Raw genomic sequence first — 22,670 nt, 5'->3', positions numbered from 1 at the left:
ATAACTTATGGTACCCAAGAACACTGGCATGTCACTCGAAGCTTGAAACAGCTTCTTTGGGGCTGTATAGGGCATTTTTGCCCTTGTAGCCTTCAACTAGAGCACCTGAAAATGCTAATTTTTCACAAATGATCGTGTTTTTTTTTTTTTGTTGTTGTTGCATGATAATCTCGGATCGAATTTGAGGAGTATACTAAAGTCACAAAAATTCTAGTATGACAGAATAAAAATCTGGAAGCGATGTCATGTGTTGTAATGCATTTGTATTACATTTTCAAACGCCAGCTGTACTGATTAACCACCTCAATACTGGGCACTGGCACCCCCTTCCTGCCCAGGCCATTTTTCAGCTTTCAACACTGTCACACTTGGAATGACAATTGCGCGGTCATGCTGCACTTTTTTTTCTTTTTTTTAAGTTTTATTTTTTCCTAAAAAAACAACCAAAAATTTTGAAAAAAAATAGTTTTTCTTAGTTTCTGTCACAGTAAATTTTCTATATACAGTAAGTAATTTTTCTCCTTCACTGATGAGGTGGCACTAACGGGCATTGATTAGGTAGCACGAATATGCCACACTGATGGACATTGATGGGCACCACTGATAGCCAGCACTGACTGGCCACTGATTGCTGCCAATTGTGGGCAGATTGCTGGAAGTGGCATTGCTGCCATTTAATTGTAATTGGGGCACTGATGATCAGTGCCCCAATTACATCCCTAGATGTCCTCTGTGAGGAGATGCTGCTGATCAGCTTTCCTCACACTCTGTCAGTGTGAGGCGAGGAACGTCGATTACCGGCATCTCCATGTTTACATGTGACTGGCTGCGATCGGAAACATGGTTAAAGAGCTGTAGCCGTGGCTCTTTACACAGACCGGGGGTCGTGCAGTGTCCTAGCAACACGGTGCGGCCGCGATTGGTCTGTGAGAGCAGTCATATGACATCCACCCAGAACGAGAGCCGCACAGCCCAGCTGGCATTTGATGGCTGGCGGGCAGAAAGGGGTTAAACGAAAAACCGTACGATCTGGCATCTTCCGAATTTTTTTTTCCGTACTTGTCCGATCAAATAATATCGGATGAACTGTCCTGATCAGCTCTTGAAAGCTCTGTACTAACAATCAGATTATCGTGCGATTGCTCCGAAATTGCCATTTTTTGTACAATTTTCTGATTGTGCATACGGGGCTTAACTAGTAGAGCTGAACTCAGGTATGTCCAGACTAGGGATGAGCTCCGGCGTGTTTGCATGGTCCACGCACAGAGCCCGCCAGGAAGTCGGCGCAGCGCTAATCACAGGCAATTAAACATTGCCTGATCTCTGCAGCCGCACATCGGGGCAATGTCTCACTGCCTGTGATTAGCGCAACACTGCGCCAACTTCCTGGCAGGCTCTGCACGTGGACCATGTGAACACGCCTGAGCTCACCCCTAATCCAGACAGGAGTCCGACTCCGAACACATTTGAGCTTTCCCACTGAGAAGTTGCCAAAGCCGACAACGTGTATGCAGGGGTCATGTCTGAACATGCCTGGTTTGCTGAGAACTAGCTTTCTATTGGCTAATGACAAAACTCAGACGTGTTCAGATTCCAGTCCGGACCCACCTGAGCACCAGGGATCTGTCACCTGTACTCACCTGCGGCTGTGACATTCCCTGCAGTCGCATGCATACAATGGACATGTAAACGTTCTTCTGCGGGGCGGGGAACGCAGTGTATGCTTATGATTGGCCCAGTACAGTGATATCTTCACAGCGGCCTCAAGTGCGTTCAGATCTGAACACGCCTGACAAAAACGCTTAAGACTGCAAACACTCAAAAAAATAATAAATAAAATTATATATATTTTAATAATAATAATAATAATAATAATATTATATAAACACACACACACACAACATACATAATATAAAAAAAAAGTCCTATGAACACGGGACAAGCTCAGACGTACACAGCAGTACAGCCCCCAGGATTGATGTCCCATATTACAGTTCACAGACCTCCTCACACAGCACACACTTCATTCTAACAGGGTTTTGGTTTCTGTTTTAATTCTCTCATTGCTGCACACAGGGCTAAGCCTGACCCACGCTACAGAAGCTGCTCCTGTGATAAATATATACTAATTCTAACAATATTCCTCCATCCTCACTACAAATAGAGAAAGAACACAACTTACTGCAACTTTGTATCTCCACACATCTGCTAAGAGCCCGGGCAAATGAGAAGCAGGGTCATGTGACAGCAGGGATCGTCTACCAATAGACTCTCTCCTTCTAGGAAGAATAGGGAGCGTGTGGAAATGGAATCAAAAGCAAAAGTAAAAGTTTCTGCCCTCCCGCTGCAGACTGTGGAAGATTTCTAATGGGTTGTTTTTTAGTTAGTTATGGCAACCCTTTCGTATCCAGCTGTTATTTCTGCAAGTTTGAAATTAACCCTTTGAACTTTCTCACTAAGCCTTTTTTTTTTTTTTTGCAATATGGCATTTTAACTCACAATTGCTGTACCAAAACAGAATTTATGTCCCTTTTTTTCCCCACAAACAGAGCTTTCTTTGGTGATATTTGATCACCTCTTCGGTTTTTATTTTTAGCGCTATAAACAAAAAAAAAAAACAGACCATTAAAAAAAGTATATGTAGTATATAAAGTATATATATATATACTTTTTTTCATTTTGTTATTGGGTGTGTTTTATAGCAGAAAGAGAGAGAGAAATATATATATATACTTTTTTCGTTTTGTTATTGGATGTGTTTTATATATTTATTTATTTATTTACTCTTTCTATTCTATATAAAAAAAAAAAAAAAATATATATATATATATATATATATATATATATATATATATATATACTTTTTTCATATTGTTATTGGATGTGTGTGTGTGTGTGTGTAGATTTATTTATTTATTTTCCTCTTTCTGTTATAAAACACATCCAATAATTAAAAAAATATATATATTTTTGCTAAAAAAAAAGTTCCAAAGAGTGTACAGTCATTTGTTTGCGCAAAAGTTATAGCATCTACAAACTATGGGATTTACTAGTAATTGCGGCAAACAGCGACATATAGCTGGACTGAAATATTGCGGTGGGCATTCTGATGCTAGCTGACACTTTTGACACTTTTTGGGGACCAGTGGTATTATTACAGTAATCTGTGCTAAAAAAAAATATGCACTATCACCATACTAATAACACTGGCTGGGAAGGGGTTAACATCAGGGGGAACAAAGGGTTAACTGTGTGCCTAGCCTGTTTTACTACACTGTGGGAGGGGATTTTACTGGGTGAAGACATGGATCCTTGTCCTTGCTTTGATGGGACTAAGGATGAGCCGAACACCCCCCTGTTCGGTTCGCACCAGAACCTGCAAACAGACCTAAACCTCGTGTGAACTTTAAAACCCTATTAAAGTATATGGGACTCGAACATTCAAAATCTAAAGTGCTAATTTTAAAGGCTAATATGCAAGTTACAGTCCTAAAAAGTGTTTGGGGACCCGGGTCCTGCCCCAGGGGACATGGATCATTGCAAAACAAAGTTTTAAAAACTGCCTTTTTTCAGGAGCAGTGATTTTAATAATCATTAAAGTGAAACAATAAAAGTGTAATATTCCTTTAAATTTCGTACCTGGAGGGTGTCTATAGTATGCCTGTGAAGGGGCGCATGTTTCCCATGCTTAGAACTGTCCCTGCACAAAGTGTCATTTCTGAAGGAAAAAAAGTATTTTAAAATCACTCACAGCTATAATGAATTGCCAGATTCCTTTACGAAATGCAAATGATTCCCATCAGATTGCCATCTTCCTTCTTTGCTTCCTTCCGCAAAGTATGTTCCACCTTCATATGAAGGAGTAAACCTCCCAGAATCAAATATTCAAGACTAATCCTCCCTAAAAACAAAGGCGAAATTGCACTTCCTGACCTGCGAAAATACCATCAAGAAAATATACTGACATGAATAGTAGACTGGAATATGCACCAACCAATCAAGTACTGGGTATCATTAGAACAAGCCCAATTTACCTACCCAATTAACCACCTACCCTGGATAAACCCCAAGTACCATCCAAAAGAGATCAAATCTCATCCCCTTATAGGCCCCACATTAGCAACATTCCACGACACCTATAGGAAAATCGACCCTACCCCTTGGATCAGTCCCTTAACGCCACTCAGAAACAACCCCGATTTCCCCCCAGGAAACAAACAAAGATCATTTTTAGCTAGCTGGCCTCACAAAGCAGTGTTAACTAAACATTTCTTCCGAAATGGGAAACTTTTATCCCTCGAAGAAATCAATAAGGACAATGACCCTAGTCTAATCTCACATTTGACCTAACTCCAAATTAGACGTTATCTCACCACAACGGATTTGGCAAGCTTAAGGTCCAAAACTGCCACGACCCTTGAGATCCTATGTTCAGAAATGCGTCCACAAAGACACAATATCTCCACTCTGTACAACTCATTATTCGAAGAGGGTTTGGAGTTTTCCACCCCATCCTGTCTAGTGAGGGAAAATGATCTTAACTTATCTTTCACCAAAGAAAACTGGGAAACCATCTTCACATACGCCCATAAAGGCTCACTTAATGTCGCTACCCAGGAATGTGGGTTCAAGATTCTATCAAGATGGTATAGAACACCCAATATCTTACATAAATTCCACCCCCAGATCTCCAACAGATGCTGGAGGTGTAATAGAGAGGAGGGCTCGTTGATACACATTTGGTGGTCATGTCCACAAATTCAAGCATTTTGGAAAATGGTCCATGAAACCATCACATCAATAACCTCAGAAACATTAAACTTTGACCCAGCTCACTTCCTATTACACCACAACACAATCCCCCAAAAAATGTATTTAAAATCCCTAACCATGATTATGACAAATGCCGCGAGACATTGTATCCCCTGCCACTGGCGTACAACCTCACTTCCAACGAAAAATAAATGGTTCAGAAGAATCAACTCTATAGAAACCATTGAGGAACTTATAAGTATCTCACAAGAAAGAATGACAAACTTTATCTCAACTTGGCTTAAATGGCTAGAATACAAAGATACTCAGGACTACAAATCATCCATATTGTAACTTTTATTTATTAATTTTTGCCAGTCAAGCATGGTGTTAAGTCTCAGGTAGACTAAGAGCACAGGCCCGCTGACCAACTAACTTCCTTGCCTACTATTCCCATATGCTACTATATTTAGCTAATTCTCTCCCCCTCCCCTTTCCCTCCCCCTCCCCTTTTTTTTTCTTTTTTCCCTCTCCCCTCCTTTCCATGAGTAACCTCGACTTAAAGCGGGAGTCCGCGTTTTTTTTTTTTTTTTAAAAGCCAGCAGCTACAAATACTGCAGCTGCTGACTTTTAAAATAGTGACACTTACCTGTCCAGCGCGCCTGCGATGTCGGCACCCGAAGCCGATCTCTCGATCGTCTCTCGGGTGCTGCCGCCGCCATCTTGGGTATGGGAATCAGGAAGTGGAGCCTTTCGGCTTAATTCCCCGGTTCCCTACTGCGCATGCGTGAGTCGCACTGCGCAATAAGGATGGACCCGCTGCCTCTGGGATCTGTGTGTTTCCCAGCAGGCAGCGGGGGACTTTCGGAAAGGGGCGTAATCTACGCCCCTTTCCGCAGAGAGCTATCCCGGAAGTGGGTGCAGATACCTGTACTGTACAGGTACCTGCACCCCCCGCCCCTGAAAGGTGCCAATTGTGGCGCCGGAGGGGGGGAGGAATCCAATGAGCGGAAGGTCCACTTTAGGGTGGACCTCCGCTTTAACTCTATATTTGCTTAGCTCGTTAAAATGTTATCATCGATAATATAGATTTCATACTTTGAATTTGGATATTGCATGTTGTATTTATCTATACCCTGTCAGATCTTTGGACACTCTGTGTACTCCGTCAACCACTTGTTATAATCTGTATAGATGATACTGATACTGTACGATTATATGTTGAATTTAATGCTCTGTTCTCTTTCAATAAAAACTTTTGTGAAATAAAAAAAAAGCTGTGAAATAATAAATGCTTGCTTGTGGGTTTAATACCACTTTAATTGTTTATTTTTTTGCAGGAGTTTCATTCTGTTTTGAGGCAATACCAGGTACAGCAAATTCTTTGAAAGGTAATATATACTTGTTATTGCTACACTTTTACATTTCTTGTAAGCATGTATTTCCAAATTTTGCTCTTTTAAACGTGTTCAGAATTAGAATTATTTTGCATATGTTGCTTCTTTTCTTCTATCATTATTATGTTTTTTTTTACCCTTTCTGGTTGTACATAGCCTCGTTTTTAGGACATACCGTAATGCCGGATTTGAACTGTTCTAATGAGGCTTGGGTAGCATAACTTGTTGCACACCCAAAAGAAAAACATAAAAGTCTTCCTAAATCACTGAACTAATGTTATTTTGGAAATATGGGAAGATGATGATGAACCAGTATTAAAAATGTGTGCAGTTTGCCCTTTTGCATCCAGGCTCCTATAGTAATTTTCTAAATAGAAGCCTTTATGGCTGTTATGGGACACCTTTACTTTATATTTTATGAGTCATCTTCGTTTAGTTTCGTTTCATGTTCTGGTGCCAAATATATACTAAAATCTTCCACCACACCCCAGCTGCCTTATGAATCACTGTAGCTTAGCTCCAACTTACTAAAAGAAATATGCTGACTGCAATTACTCTCGACCTTCTAAGTATAATAGTTGCTTGGCTCTCTCGTGCATCAGTATTTTCTAAGTCACTAATACAAAAAAGCATGCAGATTAGAAAGTGAGAGCAAAATCAGAATCGGTAGATCGTCTTCTGTACAACCAGCCTGATCATACATGGATTGAAATTCGAACGGTTCAAAAGATCCACGTATGACCACCCTTAGACTTTGAGTTTGAATGGCAGCCAGAGTTATTCAAACCACTTCCTGTAAGTGCAGACTGTCATGGACCTGCTCCTGGGATGACATTATCATGTACAGTAGCCTGGGCTTATTATACCACTATGCTAAATAGTACTTACACGTAATTGCACAAGCATTCAGTGCTGCAGTAAGAACTAACCACTGCCGCCACTGGAAGGAAGAAAATGAGCCACTGGTTCAACTAGAATACCCTTGAAAAAAAGGTATGTTTGTACAATATATACTATATAATTTACAGTACATATACAGTGTGTATATATATATATATATATATATATATATATATACAAACTATATTGCCAAAAGTATTGGGACACCTGCTTTTGCATGCACATGAAATTGAATGGCATCCCAGTCTTAGTCAGTAGGGTTCAATGTTGAGCTGACCCATCCTTTGCAACTATAACAGCTTTAACTCTTCTGGAAAGGCTGTCCACAAGGTTTAGGAGTGTGTCTATGGGAGTGTTTGAACTTTCTTCCAAAAGCTCTTTTGTGAGGCCGAGGCACTGATGTGGGCGAGAAGGCCTGGCTCGCTGTCTCCTCTCTAATTCATCCCAAAGTTGTTCTATTGGGTTAAGGTTAGCACTTTGTGCAGGTCAGTCAAGTTCCTCCACCCCCAACTTGCTCATCAATGTCTTTATGCACCTTGCTTTGGGCACTGATCTAAATCATTTGGTGGAGGAGGGATTATGGTGTGGGGTTGTTTTTCAGGGCTTAGGCTTGGCCCCTTCGTTCCAGTGAAGGGAACTCTTAAGGCGTCAGCATACCAAGGTATTTTAGACAATTTCATGCTCCTGACTTTGTTGGAACAGTTTGGGGATGGTCCCTTCCTGTTCCAACACGACTGAGCACCAGTGCACAAAGCATGGTCCATACATGCCCACACAGAGCTGTGGTCATTATAAAATATGATTAATTATATGGGAGGATAATTATATGGGACCTGTTCATTTTGCAATCTTTTATTTGTGCTGCAACATTTAAAAAATCTGGTTCCAAATAAGCTACCCGTGAAAGCAAACTTTAAAACTCTGGAACTTTTAATTCCCTAGGTTCTCCGAAGTATTATCTAAAATAATTAAAGGATTTTCTGATTATGCTCACTCACTCAAGAGGGATGTTACATTTCCTGCAGCAGTATGGGTAACTTGCACTCTCCAACACTGTAGCAGTGTAGTGCTCTCATGATATTTAATACTGACATTTTAGCACATCCCCTATTAAGATGTTTTCCAGTCTGGCACATATCTTTAAATATCATTGCTAAATTTACACAGCTGACATACTTCTGCAGCATAAACAAAATCAACAGTGAGATGTCACGTTTGAAATCTGAGAAATCTGTTATATTTTTTTTTTTTCATACAAACGTCAACCATGGTTGATTAATCCACAAAACTTTTTTGCATAATTACCTTGTTACTGAGGGCTTCACAACAAACAAGAGGTCATGCCGCTCATTTCTGTCATCGTCTTGGCACAATGGTGCCCTTTCTGAAGGCTGTGACACTGTCTATTGTGCCTGGCCTAATGATTGAGCTCACATCATTGCAACAATTAGCCAGATCACCTCAGCATATTATCAAAGCGACCCACCCAAGCCCAAGTCCATATGGTTTGAAATACCTAATGAGTCAGTTAATGTGCTATGTCCAGGAGTAATGGATACTTGTTATGGATGACATGAGGCATCATTTGCCAACTTTCTGACTGATTAAGGTTTTCGCGCTTTTTTTTTTGTGTCCTGTTAATTGAACACTTAAAAAAAAAGGATTTGATCTCCATCTTGAAACAATGTCATTGTTATATGCATTGCAAACTAAGACAATTACCATAATTTGTATAGAAAGGAATTACTAAGGTGTTGCTACTACAATTGCAACAACTATAGGACAAGGCTTTAAAGATATATAAAAAAATTAAGTTCTGAAAGAATAACAAATTTGGGAATGCAAAAATTCAACAAAAAAGAACATTGGTTGTTAAATGCTACAGTGTAGTACAAAATTCCCTCTGGATGCTACCATTTTGAATAAATAAAGTATTTGCCATATCAAAACACAAAACTCTACGATAAGGTTACATAGTTACATAGTTAGGTTGAAAAAAGACACAAGTCCTTCCAGTTTAACCACAAAAAATAAATAAATAAATAATATCATACAATCCCATATACCCAATTCTATACCCACAGTTGACCCAGAGGAAGGCGAAAAACCCCAGCAGAGCATGATCCAATTTGCTAAAGCAGGGGAAAAAATTCCTTCCTGATCCCCCAAGAGGCTTTTCCCCGGATCAAAGGTCAAACCTTCAAGGTAGAAATCCTTGCTACATAAATATTGTCCAGATAAAATAAATATGCATTCTTATGCCGCGTACACACGATCGGGATTCCGCTCAAGCTGTCTTACATACACACAGTCACACAAAAGTTCTCTGAAAAACGCGGTGACGTACAACACTATGACTTGCCGAGAAATCAAATTGTTTCTGAACATGCGTAGGAATTTTTTGCGTCAGAATTTGTAGAGAGGATCGGAATTTCAGATCAGGACTTTTTCCAACCGAAAAATTGAGAGCATGCTCTCAGTCTTTTGCTGGCTGAAATTTCCGACCAAAAGCTCTCATCTGACTTTTGCTGGCAGAATTTCTGATCATGTGTACGTGGCATTACTTGAATCTTGGTGTCCTTTGTGTCATTTTTCAAGATCTGTGCTTTAATCCAACATCAAACAACTCCTGGACTTCACCCCTGTGCCGAAGCTTCCTGTAATAAACAACAGTCACTGCTGCCCTTTCACCTTGTACAGGGTGATTGATCTTGTATCTGCCCATGGTAGTTTTCTGAAGTTGACCTACAAAGGTCCAACCCACATCTCTGTTCTCTAAACAAGCAGCACAGTGATGTCTATATAGTTAATATCTGGTTTGTAAAGGCATTTGGTTCACACAAAGTGTATTTATATACATCGTCCCTATTTAGGTCTTTATTTTAATTAACTTTTTGTGGCCAGAGTTCCAACTGTTTATAGATTTAAATAAAACATCTGTCTTTTATTGCTTTGACCCCTATTGGGCCCTAATCACACCTGAGTGATTTTCAGCTTGAAGCTCTAAAACACTCTCAAGCCAAATCCCATTCATTTCAATGGCCCTTGTTCACACAGGAGTGTTCTGACACCTGAAGCAAATTGCCTGTCGCTCAAAAAGAACATGAGCTTCTTTTTGGCAGATTACAAGCGTTTTTGGCCCCATAGACATCAATAGAAATGCCTGAATTGAGTGTTTTACAACCATTTTATCTTACATTTTCTGCTCGAACAGCAGCTCTCCACCCCTAATTTCCTCCCTTTCCCCTCTCCCTAGTGCTTTCTATTGGCTACACAAAAACACCCGAAGCTGTAAAATGTTTGTAATATATTTCTAAAACACTTGTAATACACTTCTAAAAATGCTCAAAAACTCTCAAATAAAAACGCCTGAAAGTCGCTGTGAATGCAGCGAATTACCTCTCACTTTCTCACCCTCTGACAGTAGGAAAATGGACGCCTAGTAGATGGAGCTGACAATCGTCAGAATTTGTGATTCAACCCTCTTCTTATGAGCTCAAGGCATCACGGCTTTGCGTCCAGCCCTGAAATCACAACATGCTGCAGAAAATAGGGCCATCGTTACACAGGGCTGCTCTCTGCAGTATTTAGGATCTGCCTACTGCCAGGCAGAAGAAGAGGACTTGACAAAAATGACTTGACAAAAATGGGGGTATATGTAGAAAACATAACATAGGTTCCTTTGAAAATGAGTTCTCAAATATAATCTGATATTTACACTCACATAGTCACATTATAGATATGCAAAGACACCACAAAAAATCAGTTGGTGAACCCTATAAATAATGTTGGCAATTGAAGGAGGATGAACTGCTGAACAGGCTACTTCACAACAGGTGTCTCTGTACACATACTGATCGCTTTTATTTCAATAAGTCATCTGGCAACATTGCTGGCATTTCCCCACACTGGTCATTTGTAACCAGTCTGCAATCCTATTGATTCAACCATCCAGACCTTATTTTTGGTTGATGCGTTACTACCCAGCCTGTGCAGCCACTGGTCAGCAGGTGCATTGATTGCACCTTCTTTTCAATTCCTTACTTACTCATTATTAACCGCAAATATATACATAGACCTGCGGCAACTCTGATGCAATTGCTATGATCTGCTGCTGTGCCAATTCCTGATGAAGCTCGAGTTACGAGCGAAACTTGTTGAATAATCGCAGCGTAGTGTTCTTGTTTTTATGCATCAATGTGGGGGAATTTTGGAGGTGATCTACACCTAATCCAGCCTCACCATTGATTTTTATGATTGTATATTGTTTGTTTTGCACATCTTTGATGGACGTTGATTGAATAATAATAAAAATATTTTTGTAATTGATTGCATACTTTGTTGATCTGATACCGTTAAAAATCCCAGGGTTGACGTTTTCCAACCCGTTTTTGCCCCTTCTTTTGTCCTCCCTATAAATAATGTTCCATGTTTTACTCAACACACAAGATCACACAAGGTCTCTGGAGTGTCTTCTGCTCTGTGGTCTTCCACTTTGTTGCTGTACTTTGAATTTCTGTGGCAGTAATCTTCCCTTTGCGGTATATTTTGGCAAGACAGCCATAGGATCTTAGTAGCTGTAGGACATGGCTTGGCTACAAGAGCATTGGATGTGGCATCATAAGCATTAAGCTTCATACATGTAAGTAATGGTTGGCAATATATTAGAATGGGGTAATACCTAATAAATGATCCTATATCTTATATCATAAACTTTTTTAGTTAAACACAATGGAATTAAGGGTTTCAGGGACTCATCTACTTGTTATTATGTGGTATAATCCCTTCATATACCTATACTAGGTCTGTATCACAATGGTCATTTATATAAAAAGGTCAGTGGTATTCAATTGTGTATAATGAGTTTAAGTGGATGATTATAAATAATATTCCATTGTAAAGTGCAACATAATAATAATAAAGTGCTCAGTGAAAAAGTGCAATTAGTGCTTATGTACCATATACGTGCTACAGTATAATGCGCCCTATTGGACCATTAATATTAAATGACCACAAAAAGTATATATATATATATATATATATATATATATATATATGAAATTAATAACCATAAAAATAGTAAAAATACATATAAAAATAAAGGAAAGAATAATAATAAAAAATCAAACTGTAAAAAAAAATGCTTTACAAAAAATACAAAAGATAATAAAAAATCAGCAAACAGAATAAATTAATGAGGTTAAAGTCCACAAAAAGTTATTTGATTGTGCAAATCCAGCAGAAAAAATATTTTCATAAAGTGACTTTCGTGCTCATATACTCTTCAAGTGACTCGAGTGCTCCCCCACAAGGGTCCCCACTCACCAAATATCTGCACCTGTGCAGGGGTAATGTGCATATAAATCAATTCCTTTACATGTGTCATGGCTCCAAGTACCATGCGATTCCAGAAGTCAGACCCGAGTAAGGTATGCAAGTAATGGTGGTGCCTTGAGTAATAACATTTGCAATAAAAACCTATCACTTTCTTGTATGAGGACTATACTGTACTGGATCTTATTGGCTTTCAGATTTGATAGTAGGCTTTGGGGCTTCTGCACAAGTCATTGTGCACTAAAAAAGGAATGCAGAGTTCTACCCATTTTATACACTTCCTCTCTCTGGTATCCCCTGTAAGCATCCTTTTCGCAATGGAAATTCTTTTTTTTTTGCAAAGGAAATAACTTTCTCCTTTCTCCTGCATTTCCAGCAGTCCCTGCCTAGGCGATTACATCACTAGGCGATGCGCAAGGGCTCCTGGGATAGCAGCATCATGAATCCCAGGAGTCCTTGCAAATCGCCTGGTGAAAAAAATCTTTGCAATGATTGACGGGAGCGTTCGTAGATGCTGCTATGGCCATGTGTGTGGACTCAGGAGGAAAGGAGCACCGCGCTGTGGCATTACTGTGCATCCAATGCAATACTCCCAACGCACACGTTCCTGCACTAAAGGCTGTATCTTAGATTGGGTGCCGAATTGACCAATGGCTGGAAACAACTGCAATCATGAGAAGGAAGTGTCACCAGCACATCAGGATCTTCAAAATTGGGTGCAAAACTTTAATCACATAGTATAAAAAAAAAAATAGAAGCGATGTTTAGGAGCCACACAGGACCCCTTCATCAGACATGTGACCTACTGCTTTACTGTGCAGGCGCAAGATCGGAAGGTGCATGCTGGGTATCCAGCTTCACCGATTTCTGGAAATGGATAGCAGAGCGTTTCAGATGCCCACAGTGGAGATGGACCCTGCCAGCTTCTGAGATCCAGGTACTTTTTTTCAATTCAAACAAATAAAAAGGACTACTAGAATAACACTACCTAAAGATTGCATATAGAGTGGATCAAGTAAAAAAAAAAAAAATCGAATTGGGGGTCTGGAACTCTGCTTTTAGTCTATCAGAGCATGGTATTTCACTTATAATCAGATGCTAGTGGGTGAAATCATCCACCAACTTCTTATATTTGTTGGTGGCTTGCATTGAGATTTCCCTGTCAGTGTTCTCCCCCAACTCAAGCCACAATCCAGCTTCCTTGGCTGTGATATCTGTATTGTGAAATAATGAACCATTTAGCAAGAAGGGTGACATAAACAATGACTAAGGGAAATCCACGCTGGGAACCTAGGTAGAAAATTTGAATGTAAATGAAACCACACTTCGGCACAATGGCAGCGGTGGGCAAATAGGCGTACCTGTATGTTCCCTTTAATTGGCGGGGCCACGTACAACGTGACCGTCCCCGCGGGACCCATGGACTCGATGTCCACCGGTGTCCCAGCAATTGTGTCATGCAGCCGCAGAACGGGGAGATGCCTATGTAAACAAGGCATTTCCCTGTTCTGCCTAGTGACATGACAGAGATCACTGCTCCCTGTCATCGGCAGCAGTGATCACTGTCATGTGAGTGGTAGCCCATCCCCCCCCCACAGTTAGAATCACTCCCTAGTACACACTTAACCACTTGATCACTCCTTAGTGTTTAACCCCTTCCCTGCCAGTGTCATTTATACAGTAATCAGTGCATTTTTTTAGCACTGTTTGTTGTATAAACGACAGTGGTCCCAGTATAGTGTCAAAAGTGTCCTATGTGTTTGCCATAATGTCGCAGTCACGATAAAAATCACAGATCGCCGCCATTACTAATAAAAAATAATAATAATAAAAATGCCATAAAACTGGGCTGCTTATGGCAGTGTGTGTGCGGTTACCGGCACCAGGCGGGCTATTTAAACCCAGTTCTCCCTTCAGATCTTGCTGCTTCATCTACAGCGTTCCTGAGTCTATTGCCTGAATCTGATCTGTTCGTGTATTGACCCGGCCTGACCTGTGACCTTCCTTGCCTGCTGCCTGCCTCTGACCACCAGCTTATCTACGACTCTGCACCTGTCTTATCCTCTGGTCCATCCGTGCTCATCCTTTACTGACCAGGCCTGTTCCACGTTCCTGCCTCTGCCTGCCGCATCTGTTCCTGTACCGACTGTCTGGTTTGACCCGGCTTGCCCAACTCTTCTGTGTGCCTGCTCCTGAGCAATCTGCCTGTTCCTGTTGGTCTCCTGCTGTTTACTGGTTCCTGTCCGCTGCCACTGTGACCTGCTTGTCCAGCTACAGTTCCTGAAGTCAGTCTGATCCATCCTCCAGCTGTTGATCCTGCCAGGCACTCGTGCTACCTTTGACTCCCGTGCCTCCTGTCACCACCATCAGGGGCCGTGAGTCGGGGAAGCGTAAGAGAGAGGTCTCCTTCTGCATTCCGGGCTCACCACTGGGTACGTGACACTGTGCCAGATTCTGACGTAAGGGGACACTCCACCGGGTTCTGACGTAAGGGGAAACTCCATCGGGTTCTGTCGTAAAGGAACACTCTACCAGGTTCTGTCATAAGGGAACACTTCACCGGGTTCTGATCTAAGGGAGCACTGTATCGGGTTCTGATGTAAGGAGGGCACTGTGCCAGTTTCTGGTGTAGGGAAGGTACTGTGGCCGATTCTGATGTAAGGAGGGCCCTGTGCAGATTCTGATGGAAGGGGGCACTCCAGCTCTTTCTTTGGTGCTATTTCTCACCAGGCAACAGTATTCCCCAAGCCCATCCCTGACTATCCCTCTCCAGCGCTTTTGACACCTATCTATTTGCCTCCCCCTTCCCTTATGGCAGCAAAAAACCTTCTCCTTTTTATCCCTATACAGACCAGAATCCCCCAGTTTCACTCCAGTTCTCCTCTACCCATCCCACATCACCTACCCACTCCTCCCATTTATCCCCCTCCTTCGCCTCCCCTACCCTATGGTTCCCAGCCCGGTCCCGTTTCCCCATTATTTTAGGGGCTAAGGAAGAACCTTGAGACAGAGTATCTTAGTATCTTACTACTGCTGCTTTTGCGGGAAGGTTGTGTACTGAACCAATCCCTGCTGATCCTCCTCTCCTATTCATCCCATGTGATTGGTGCAGTACACATCCCTCCCATACAAGCAGCAGCAGTAAAAAGATGCTCTGCCTCAGAGTTTTTCCTTAACCTCTGCAAAATGCTGGAAGAGAGCCAGAAACTGTAGAGGGGGAGGTAGAGGGGGAGATGTAATTTCAGTTGTAGATTTAGCCCAGTGACAGCCTGCCAGAATAGTAAGGATCTGTAAAGGCAGCTTCCCTGCACAGCTCTGCTTGAGGAGACCATATCTGTATTATGCATTACTGCCCCTCTACTGTACTCCCCTGCCCCCCCTGTACATTGTCCACTTACCCTCTCCCTGTACTATAGCCCCCTGTACTGTGTCCACTTACCCTCCCCATGTACTGTACCCCCCTGCCCCCTGTACTGTGTCCATTTACCCTCCCACTGTACTGTACCCTCCTTATACAGTTAACTTTTATTGCTTGAATTATTTTTCCAATAATGGATGTGAGTGAGGCCTCATGTCTAAGTTTTGCCTAAGGCCTCACAAAGCCTAGAGTCGCCTCTGCCTGTCAGAATAGCCAGAATACTTACTTTACCCTATTTTAGATAATTATTTTGTTGTATCAAATGTTTTTGATTAGTGTTTTTAATTAGGTAATTGTATTAAATGCCCGATGAGATTTAAGATCTACAGGTAAATTTTTGTTAGCATGTACTTTATTATTATAATGATCTTTATAGCCCTCTCTCCAATTACATGGCCGCCAATAATGTGCACATATCTACTTCAACAACATGACCCACCACTATATTACTTATTTACCTATGGGAAAATGTCTGCCATTGAACATCCTCTTCTATTGGAGTCTTGACAAAATGGCCGCCAATCTATTTGATTTCAATGGCTTTTTAAGGACACCAAGGGTGCCCCACCCCTGAAGAAGTCACGTTACTGTGACGTAACCGGTAGGGCGAGAGGTGGTAGATGCGGACTGGCAGTGACGTCATGCATTTAATGCTTTTTAACTGTAAGTGCATTCAGTTTTTAATAAATTATATTTAAACCTAATACTGCACCATAACATGCTCTTTTCATATCTCCCTGATATATGAGCTTGGCATTTAGGCAGCATGAATGCAGATCAATCTTAAAGGGGTTGTAAAGGTAAATGTTTTTTCACCTTAATGCATTCTATGCATTAAGGTGAAAAAATATCTGACAGTCCCGGCGCCCCCAGCCCCCCCCCCCCGTTTTACTTACCTGACCCCTCGAATGTCCCGCGCTCGTCCCCCGACGTCCTTTCCACCGTTCAGCCTGGCCGCTGATTGGCTGGAGTGGATGGATGGAAAGCAGCGCAGCCATTGGCTTGCGCTGCTGTCAATCACATTCACTGACGCAGAGCGCCGGGGGCGGGGCCGTGTGATACAGCGAGCGGCTATAGCCTCCGGCTGTATCACGGGAGCGCGCCCGCAGATGCTTCTCACCATGCGAGGGAGCTCGCATTAACGTGAGAAGCATCTGCGGGAGGAAGCAAAGACAGCCGCCGAGGGACCCCAGAAGAGCAGATTCGGGGCCACTCTGTGCAAAACGAGCTGCACAGTGGAGGTAAGTATAACATGTTTGTTATTTTAAAAAAAATTCCCTTTACAATCCCTTTAAAGACACATCACCCCCCCCCCCCCCCCCCCCCAGTACTGAAACCCAACAGAGAGCCCTCTAGAGGTAAAAAGGAGGTAGAGAAGATGACCACCATTACGGTCTAGGATAATCATATGCATCTACCTGGAGGTGAGAGGCCTGAGAGCACAGAGCACAATGATGGCACAAAATGTATGAAGTCACTGACACCATTCTGAGGAAATGTGCATTATATTGATTAATGGAACTGTATTTCTATCACCACTATCACTCTCAATGTCTGGGAAATAACACAAATCACCTGGCTAACATGAACTGTTATACTTGTTTGTTTATTGATTCATTTTTCTATTTAGTTGACTAGTCAATAATCTGGCACGAGATTAATATTTTTCACACTAAGGGCCGGTTCACACTGCAGGCGATGCGAGGCGACACCGACTTGCCTCACCGCGACCTCAGCGGCAACTTGCAGATGACTTTTGTATAGAAGTCAATGCAAGTCGCATCGAGGTCGCCCGAAAGTAGTACAGGAACCTTTTTTCTGAGTCGGAGCGACTCGAGTCGCTCCTCTCAGAACGGTTCCATTGTACAGAACGGGGGCGACTTGTCAGATCGAGGCGAGGCAAGTCGTGTCGCCTCGCATCGCCTGCAGTGTGAACCGGCTCTAACACGCACTTGTTTGGTTTCGGTTTTATTTATGTTATCTTTCACTATTGATTAATGTTTTTTCTGCCAGCACAGTATCTAACACATTGTTTTTCAATAACTGATAACAGTCAGCAACGTGCACAGGAAGTTCACAAGATTTTTGGCAAGATAAACAGGTAACAGGTATGTTTTTTTATTTTATCCAACAGATATAACTAAATACATCCAATGATATATTTACCAGATAAAAAGAGAGCAAATAAGAGAATTTCGTTGTTGGAGTTTACATTCTTGATCATACTTGAAGCTCCAGAGATCAATGCTATCTTTAACAGCACACCATTGTAACTGGAATAGATATTTAATGAACCACCATGATTGCAGAAGACCAACATTTTAGGGCCATGCAGGACCCCTTTATTAAAACAGTGTCTTAAATCTCAGAAAAATACAAGGAGTTAGTAGGTGACTCTAAACTAAGGAAAATAACAGGGCCTAACAGCAGAATCTGTGGCACATAATAGTCATATTTTAGTATCCAATACTCTACTAGACACTTGAAGGTGAAAACTTGATTTGTTTCGATTGACAAGAGTCTTTCTGTCCTCAGACACTTTAAAGTATCAGTCTGATTTTTTTTTGTGTGTGAGTTTTTTGTTGTGGAGACTGTTGTTGAGTGTATGTTTTACAAACGTATGTTAAAACCACTTAGCATTCATTCTTTCACCATTGATTTCAATGGATAACTAGTTTTAACCTGTTGTAATGCAATGCTATTTCCTGTGAACATAAGTGAGTCCCCATACGCTGAAATGTGCTAAAAGAGTGCACATTACAGATGTTACACCTTAGCAATAATAACATAATTACTTTAGCCCTATATCTTGTTTTTACCAAGTGAACACATGCCCTTTGGATTTTATATACCTCATCCGCAATAATGTTCATTATTTGCAGGTTAGTGCTACATTTCAGTATAAACCTAATTATCATGATGGGATATATTAAATGTGACTCATTTTACGGCACAATCAATATGTCTGACCTCAGAATAAAAATTGATCATGATGATCTTTAAATGTAGTACAAGGGTCATTACATTAATGGCATACTAATGGGAGACAGTCCTGACCAGGCACTATTAATAGATTAGTATTGCTTCCCAGATTTACTTTGGTTCGAGGAAGTATCCTGGCCTCCAGTCCATTCTTCCCCCTGGAGAGCAAACTAGAAGACATCACCCGTAGTCTCTGGTTCTAATCTAATTAAAACGTTTTGTTACTAGTGTAGAAAGAAAGGTTAGCTGCTTTTTCTCAGATCCTTGATTAAGCCAGTAGCTCTCGCCATATGAATTTTTGTTGCTATTCCTAATAATTATCATTATAATATTTTGCATGTTTCCATTTACATGTACTGCTACATTAAAAAATTTTTTTAATGCTGTCAAAGATTAATTGTAGTTATGCCCACCATATAGCATATATATAGTATATAGTATATAGCTATGTGCAAGCCGGTGTGTTTGTTGGGGGAAGCACCCAGATGCATGAAATAGGAAAGAAACTTGGGCTTACTGCATGTAGAGTCGGCATTGAATTCAAGGTGTTCGAGGTTCGGGTGAAAGCCAATAAACTGAATGTTAGAATACCTATAATGTCCCACTTAACCTTTCAACTGTGGTCAGCAGGGTTAAAATGGCAAAGGGTGGGTTTCCAGCAGCCATTTGTCAGTGTGTGCATTGAAACAATGTAGAGAGAACTGATAGTCTGTGTAGGGAGAGTTAGTTGCTCTTGTTACACTGTCAGATGCCACCCATGCCACCAGAATTTTATGATTACACCCTCTGGCCTCGCCCTGCAAAAATATTTCCGAGCTAGCAAGACAATATTTTAATCAGCAGCAGGCTGAGAGTGATTGCCACTGGGGCAGATTAACTGAGTAGTCAATCCTTTACAGACACACCCACATGATCGCTGCCACCACGCATTTTAATGCGTGAATGTTAGAATACCTATAATGTCCCACTTAACCTTTCAACTGTGGTCAGCAGGGTTAAAATGGCAAAGGGTGGGTTTCCAGCAGCCATTTGTCAGTGTGTGCATTGAAACAATGTAGAGAGAACTGATAGTCTGTGTAGGGAGAGTTAGTTGCTCTTGTTACACTGTCAGATGCCACCCATGCCACCAGAATTTTATGATTACACCCTCTGGCCTCGCCCTGCAAAAATATTTCCGAGCTAGCAAGACAATATTTTAATCAGCAGCAGGCTGAGAGTGATTGCCACTGGGGCAGATTAACTGAGTAGTCAATCCTTTACAGACACACCCACATGATCGCTGCCACCACGCATTTTAATGGAAAGATGAACCATTCATAAAATCTGCTGTTGCAATCCTGGCTATTACAAAATATCCCCAGAAAGGGATGTAACAAAGTTTTACACTATTTCATTAAAGCTTTTCAATAAAGACAAATTGGCAATTTGATGAAGCAATGCCTCATACTCAACGTGTTTTGAATCAGAGCTTCATCAGGAGTTGGGTGACAAGTATAATGTGTCAATTAGTCAAATCAAATGAAAACATTAAATACACTTGTCTAGAAGTTTGGTTATGACACAGGCATCCCACAGTTGGCTTGAGGGGTCATTAGGGGCAATCACCCAGCCCTGTATGGCCATTGTGTGGCCTAATGTGCATGTTAGGGAACATTGTAATCTGTTAGGGAACAATTGAAACAGACAATACCCAGCATATGTGGGCACTGCAGTGATCTTCTTTGCGTGTTTCCTAACTCTGGAGTCCTATAAGTCCTGGATTGTAGGTAGGTCAGAACCAAATATTTGGTTCTGACCAGTGTAAAGATGAGGCTCGATTCATACAGTGTAAAATTGTATCAGCAGATGTTGGGGCAGGTTGAACTTCCTGATACAACACACAAAGTATATCCTTTGCTGGGCTTTCTTGAATATTGTGTCAATGTTTAATGTCCACTTCAGGTCCTGGGAAATGAAAGATCCCAAAAATACAATACTGTTGAATTTTGTGAAAAGCCCCCTCTATTGCGAATTTTGTGAGAAGGGACAATGCAGGGAGATTTCCCCTGAAACCTACCATCATCTTCCTAATTTTGATTGTGTTAAGTTTCAGGTTACTAGATTGCACAACAGGGCCAGCAGTTTTACTTCATGCATGCATACTGGCTCAATGTAATCTTGTATGAAAACGATGTCGGCTGTCACATCTGAATAATTTATTAGTGTAACAGACAAATTCCCTAAGGTGCAGTTGTTTGTATTTCAAGAGAAAACCTTCCTGACAGACAGGGAGGGAGAGGGGGAGAGAAAACAGCACATAAAATGGCAAGCCCTACCCCGAAAATAAGCCCGACTGTGCTTTTGGTTGCCAAAATTAATATAAGACCCCGGCTTATTATTGGGGAAACACGGTAGAGTAAAATCTATGTGATTCCAATGTAACAATGGGGTGAAATTGATCCCCTAAGATAGTAAACAAGGATTAGCTGGGAACATTTCATGGGTAGACAGATTGAAAATTTTAATAGTGGTTAGAGCTTTTCTTTTTTGGATAATCTTACGTTTTCCTCCTTTCACTCCTCTTCTTTTGTATATTTTCTTTTTAGGCCGGAGAGGGGAGACCCTAAAAAAGGGGAATTGGCTGCATTGGGAGCAGCGCTCATGTTTTTTTTTCATGCATTGCTTCTGAGGAGTTTTCATACAGGGGTGTGGCCTCAAGGTGTTCTGGGATGGTAGTGATATGTCCTAATGTAGTAAAATCAAATGACAGAGCAATCACTTGTAAACAAACTGCGTCATGTCCGGTTCCTTTCTCCCCTCTCTGTACTGATCGGTACAGTGCGAAGGGAGAGGGGAGAGATCGGTTGCAGCAGCACTGTGGGCTGGATCTGTAGTACCCACAGCTCTGCTCTGTGCCTAAGGCAGCCCCATCCATCCATGTTCAGCCATCTCTCTGTCATACTCATCCATCCAGCCACGCTCAGCCATCCACACTCAGCATTACTCATCCATCCATCCATGCTCAGCTATCTATACTCATCCATCCATCCATGCTCAGCCCCCCATCCACCCCCATCCATACTCAGCCATACCCAGCAATACACAGCCATTGCCAACCATACTCAGCCATACTCAGCCATTCCCAACCATACTCAGCCATATGGATAAAAAGCAGAAGAACTCTGGACAGCCGCACTCCGGATCAGATAAAGTGAATTGTGCCTTTATTATTCCAACTAAAAAACCTCACATCACACAAATCACAACAGCAAAGGGGAAAATAGCTATGAGTAAGCACTAATTTTAGCGTGAAACGCGTCAGCATTTTTTTGTTCTGAATTTTTTCCCTTTGCTGTTGTGATTTGTGTGATGTGAGGTTTTTTAGTTGGAATAATAAAGGCACAATTCACTTTATCTGATCTGGAGTGCGGCTGTCCAGAGTTCTGCTTTTTATCCATTTGGCTAGTGCAATTAGCCTGCACCTGGGACCCCTACCTGTTTGGAGGAAGAGCAATCAGTTTTCCGGTGGATCAGCCTGGATCGGTGGATTTCGTTCTTTCCCATACTCAGCCATACCCAGCCATACTCGGCCATACCCAACCATACTCAGCTATACACAACCATACTCAGCCATACTCAGCGATACTCAGCCATAACCAGCAATAACCAGCCATACCCAGCCATACCCAGCCATACCCAGCCATACTCAGCCGTACCCAGCCATACTCATCCATACCCAGCCATACCCAGCCCTACTCAGCTGTACCCAACCGTAACCAGCCGCACTCAGCCATCCCATTCATACTCATCCATATCCAGCCATACTCATTCATGCTCAGTCATCCCATCCATGTTCAGCCATCCACATTTAAGGCTTAACCATTCTTAGCCATCCCCATCCACTGCTC

At 41.7% G+C, this 22,670-nt stretch overlaps 1 protein-coding gene across 3 annotated transcripts in view; it reads right to left on the bottom strand.

The window, feature by feature from the left end:
* Positions 1 to 2,309, bottom strand: part of VRK2 (VRK serine/threonine kinase 2) — a 188,848-nt gene extending 186,539 nt beyond the window's left edge. For 2 of the 3 annotated variants that reach the window (XM_077486047.1, XM_077486051.1), the window contains exon 1: positions 2,183 to 2,309. The gene's annotated coding sequence lies outside the window, so the exon portion shown is untranslated. The remainder of the gene's footprint in view (positions 1 to 2,182) is intronic. The other variant, XM_077486050.1, reaches the window with a different exon arrangement.
* Positions 2,310 to 22,670: the final 20,361 nt, after the last annotated feature.

This window comes from Lithobates pipiens, unplaced genomic scaffold (assembly GCF_037356315.1).
Source record: "Lithobates pipiens isolate NorthernLeopardFrog02 unplaced genomic scaffold, aLitPip1_a1.2 Scaffold_18, whole genome shotgun sequence".
NCBI lineage: Eukaryota > Metazoa > Chordata > Amphibia > Anura > Ranidae > Lithobates > Lithobates pipiens.
The sequence above is the reverse complement of the archived record's forward strand: the minus strand, read 5'-3'. Positions and strand labels throughout refer to the sequence as shown.